Source organism: Helianthus annuus, chromosome 9 (genome assembly GCF_002127325.2).
Source record: "Helianthus annuus cultivar XRQ/B chromosome 9, HanXRQr2.0-SUNRISE, whole genome shotgun sequence".
NCBI lineage: Eukaryota > Viridiplantae > Streptophyta > Magnoliopsida > Asterales > Asteraceae > Helianthus > Helianthus annuus.
The window spans coordinates 20,085,990-20,091,324 of NC_035441.2; the positions used below are offsets into that span (position 1 = coordinate 20,085,990).

General features: G+C 38.7%; 1 long non-coding RNA gene across 1 annotated transcript; it reads right to left on the minus strand.

The window, feature by feature from the left end:
* Positions 1-377: 377 nt before the first annotated feature.
* Positions 378-737, minus strand: LOC110874178. The gene is made up of 3 exons (XR_002555706.2): positions 674-737; positions 506-565; positions 378-387 (listed from the first exon to the last, which is right to left on the minus strand). It is a non-coding gene; the product is annotated as an uncharacterized LOC110874178 (long non-coding RNA).
* Between the last annotated feature and the right edge of the window lie 4,598 nt (positions 738-5,335).

Genomic DNA, 5,335 nt, shown 5'->3' on the forward strand with positions numbered 1-5,335 from the left:
TTACAACTCCTGCAGCCCCTGCTGTGATGGCCATTGGTGCTGTAACTGCACTTAATCCTGATGCACACATCACTGGAATCTTAACAGGAAGTTTTTGAGAAAAGAAAAGGTGTTTATAGGTGCGCTGAAAAAACTTATTCACTTATAGGTAGTTCGCTGTTTAAAACAGCAAACTTCTACCCTCCTACAAATTTCCTGCAAAGATTCTGTCTGTCAGAAGTTCGCTGATTAATTTACATGGTTCGCGGTTCATTAAAAACGAATCTTGAATTTTATCAAGTGCGTGGGGATTATTACTTGATCAGGGAGGCTTAAGGTGTAAGGCACGGTCACGGATAATGTCACCAATAGAAGAATTCTTCGTGTCTCAACTCTTAAGTACAATATCTACATAAAAGTATCAAAATATCTTTCAATCAAAACACAAATCCAAACACCCTCTTAAAAGAAGAACAAATGTGGTTCTGTAACCATATGCTACAAGCTTATGCAACATCTACAAAACCTGTTCGGGTGAAAAAACTATGCCCGCATCATAAAATGAATCGTAGTTCCCAATCTCCACCTGCATATAAGTTATAACATTTATTAGTTATGAGATTCAGTTGGTTTGTATAAACACCAGAAAACAGACTAAAACATCAAACAGATTAATGAAAGTTTAAGGGAAGACCATTGAAGCTCCAGCTTCTACAGCAGCAAGAAACGTAGGTGGATCAACAGATGACACGCAAACCTACACAATGAAAAGAAAGAAACATGATTTTTTAACCAATGACGACAAATTATATAAAGAAGTTTTGCAGTAATTAAGATACCGGAAGACGGGTCAAACTGGTGACTAGTTTGACCAACTTCGGGTCACAAGCTATATCCACATGACTTGCTCCTCCCTGTTCAAGAAAAAGTTACATGTGGTTCAAGTAATCAATAGCCCGAAACCTAAATCTTACACGGACACTATGCAAAAATTCACCAACTTTACTACAGGCATACTAAAATAAACACCAAACACCTAAATTGGGGGTGAGTAGAACAACCGCATAATTAAACTATAACCAATAAAAGCAAAGTAGTTGATAAACTGATGGTTCGGCTATGATTTATTTAAACCGGGCGACCAAAGACAAGTAAGCAAGAACAAATTTTCAATGAAACATGATAATAGTATATTTGTATTGTAATTGTCATGTGGAGTTGATATCAATGTGAGAAGACTTTAGTTATAGATTCTACCATGGTCTCTTACTTAAAGTATCATGTCTCGTCCAACCCCTGATGAATTCTACAAAATTTCTTATAAACTCAAACCTAAAATAATATATAAAATTACAGCAAATAAACCTTCAAAGTCAGTCCGTTTTTAAGTCAGCCCAAACTAACAGATTATGGGATATTATCTGCATTACAAAAACCCTAGCTACAGATTAGAATCAGATGATGTAAACTATTGTAGATTAAAACTCGAAATTCACAAACACTAGAAAACAAAAATCCTAATTCACAAACACTAAAAAGCCAGAACTCGTAATCAGAACTCACAATTGATTAAATTTACCGGCGGTTGTTTCCCGGCGGTCGCAGTGGTGAAGGGTTCGTTGTTTTCCAGCGGTTGGAGTGGTGAAGCGACCGTTGTTGAACTTCAATTTTGATTCTCCGTTGTTGATTCTCAATTCCTTGAAGTAAAGTTTTGATGCGCCGGCTAAGGATTTTAGGGTACCTACACTACAGTGCAATTCAAAACAGAAATTGCACACAAATCCATCAACAATTAGAAAAAAACAAGGAGCACAACAATTAAAATTAGAGATTTATTATTGATTACCTACCAAATTGATGTCGGGATTCAAGCAGGAGCACAATCATCTTTGGTCGGTGCAGTCATGGTCGTATTCAAACAGAGTGAACGCAATGGATGAGATTTGGAGAGAGAAATTAGAGTGGCGGAAATCGATTTTTTGTGAGAGTGAGAGGGAAATCGATGAGGGACTTGGGGAATGAGCGGGAATACGAAATGATTTAGGGAGGGAATTTTATTTTTGGTGGAAGAGAGAAATTTCTATGGAAATTTTTAAGTTTTTAAAAGAGAAATGGTGAAAATTTTGAAAGAGTTGTTAAAAAATTTGTGTGGCACATGTAAAGTGCCATTAAAGCATATAGGGAATTGTGGTGGCATATGCAAAATGTCACTAAAAGCCTTGATTAGGGACATAAAGGTTAAATGCCATTAAATGTTTGTGTTAAATATCTAAAGTGCCATTAAAAACAAAAATTAGTGGCACAAAACCTATATGCCATTAAAATTGTGTGCCACTAAATGGCATTTTTTTTGTAGTGTCTCCTGATTTGCAGCTTTGATGGTCCTTTTGAAACCGCTGCTTCAGGGTAGTCAGGTTTTTGAGGGATTTTTGGATCTTTCTTCCTTAATTCCTCCAACCTTTTGTAGGTTGACCTGACTATATCTTCCTTCCATCTAGCTACTTGTCTTTTGGTGCCAAAATCAGCAGCAACCAATTCTTCTTTCATTCTTTTTAGTTCCAACTGTTTTTCAGGTACATTCTTTTTGAACCTTGCCTAATCAGGAGGAGTATGAGTGACTTTCCTTTTTATCATATCTTGAATTCTAGCTTCTTCAGCTTCAAGCTCAGGAACAGTCGACTCTTTGTACATGTGTCTCTCTCCTTTTTATTTCTTGTAAAACATGATGCTTTCAATGTAGTCTTTCTTCAGAGTTTCATCTGCTCTTTCAGAAATTTGTTGACTAACATTCTTTGCAAAACGTTCTAGGGAACTGACTTGTGTAAGCAGATATTGGTAGTATCTTGAAACTTCTTTGTCAGATTTCCCTTGTGAGTTTCTTTGTGAGATATCCTCTGCTTGTTTGGCCTTTATCTTCAAATATTCATCAATGTTTTTGGGCCATGGATATCCTTTGATTGAGGGCAAACTCCTTTTGGCAGGGTCATCCTCTGTAAAGAAGGATTTTATCTCTTCTCTGACAGCTTCTAGTTCAAGAGGAAATTGAACAGCTGCAGGAGGTAAAGGTTTGTGCATTGGAACAGAAGAAAGTGGAACTGATTTTGGTATATTGACAAGAGCTGAAGGTTTTGAAGATGTTGGAGATGGTGAAGCGACATCATCTTTGGGAGTTAACCTTCTCCTCTTTATTTGAGGAGTGACTGATGATGTTTTGATGGAAATGTGGTTGTAGTGGCAGTGGTTTGTGATAGACTAACAGCTGTTGAAACAACTGGTGTTCCAACCACTGTTGTCTTTACAGCAGATGTTTTAACAACTGTTGTCCTCTGCCTTTTGACACGAGGTGATTGTGATTTTGGTGGTGATGGGGTAAAGCAGTAGATGTAATGTGTGTTGAGGTGGTGTGTGTTGAAGTGGGGGCAGATGTTGAAACTACTGAGGTACCAACAGCAGTTGATACAACATAAGTTACAACACCTGTTTTGGGAGGTGGTTTTTGAGCAGACTTTGAATGTCTGACTGGGATGGATTTGGGTAGCCTTCCTCTTCTTGTAGGCTTTTTCTTCTTTTCATCAATGAGATTTTCATCATCTCTTGATCCTGAAGTACCCTGATCCGGATAATCCACCCTGGCTTTCTTTTTGGCCTCTCTATCCCTTTTGACACATGCAAGTGCTTCTACAATTGCATTTGTAGTCACATCAATTTTCTTACTACCATCTGGCAAAGGAATCTGTTTGGTCATATTTGAATTTTCTGGTGCGAGGTAGAGACCATCTGTTATTCCTTTTCTTCTCCATTCTTGAATTTTCTCCCCCTTTTTGGCATTATCTTCAGGGAGTTGATCAATGAAAAATACTGGTGGAGGAGCAGTGCCAGTGGTGTGCAGGATCTGAGTTTTGAGAGCCTTTAGATCAGCCTGAGTGTCTTTGAACCTAGACTCCATAGCATTTCTCAGCTTTTGAACATGTTTTTCATGTTGCTGATCTGCTAATTGTGCCTGATGATGGAGATAAGGTTGAAAGAGATTCCAGAGCTCATTTGTAGCAGGTGCTTGTTGTAGAGCAGGTGCTTGAGGTGGAACAGCAGTGGATTGTACCTTTTGTACCTGTAACAACTACTGGAGCATGTTTTTGAGCTCTGCAACAGAGTTATCAAGTTTCTCAACACGATCCGTCAATTTCTGGTACTTTAAATCATCACCCAATTTAATGGGTCATCTGATTTCCCACTAACAGTGGTTTTATCAATGATAGATGTAGGGAATTTACTCCAAACACTAACCACTGATGCCCCTTTTTCTTGGTACTGGGGTCTTCTTCCTTCAACACTTGACAACCTTTTGATGTTACCAGTTGGATAAATAAATCCACTGGTGGTTGGCAGAGGTGCTATGTAAGGAATTGCCTCCAAGGAAGTCTTATTAATGAAACCACTGCCCAACTGTAAACCAGTGGGTTCAACAGTTGTAGTGGCTGCTTCACTTGGAATACCACAAAGAGTTACTTGCAACTCAATGGGTGTAACCTCCTCAGGTTTTGTTGGTGGGGTAGCAACAGATGATACAGCAGGCTCAGTCACTTTTTGAAACATATTCTCATTGACAGGTGATTGAGAAGGACTGGATAGTGCCTGGTTCAAGTCAATTGCATCCAACAGTAGTTGTGTTTTTGGTGGAATTGAGGATGTGATGGTGGGTTTAGAAGGCGGAGTTGCTCCGGGCATTGAGCTGTGGATGATGGAGACGAGTGTATCCAGAGCATCATGATGTGGTGGCCCTTTGTGTACAACCTGTTCTTTTTGTGAAGAAGCAGGAGGAGTTATGGTTATGGGTTGAGATATTTGTACCAACTGCTGTGAGGAAGAAGCAGCAGTGGTTTCATGTGACATTTGTGTTGTCACAGGCATTAACTCTGGTATCTCATCTGCCAGAGTTGCCTTTTTGATTGGTTTGGAGGGTTTTTGATTTTTTTTTTTTTTTTGGATGGCCTTTTTGGTTTGGTAGGTGTGGGTTTCAAAAGAGTTGTTCTGCTGCTTTGATCACCTAGAGCAGTAGGCTCAGCAGCAGATACCTGAGGAGCAGTGGTAGCTGCTAAAGTCTGCTCAGGCACCTCTGCTTGTGTTTTGCAAGGTGTCAACATTCTTGAAAATGTTTCAGCAGTTAAGCTATTTATTTGAAAAGATTCACCTTGGTTTATTACCGCAATATCATCCTTACTGAACTTTTTCTCAAAATAATAACTTAAAAATCTTGGGAACAGTAAGAATGATTTTGTTTCAACATTTTTAACCAAGTCATTGAAAATTGCCTTGGAGTAGTTAAGGTTTTCTCCCTGTAAAATAGCATACCCCAAGT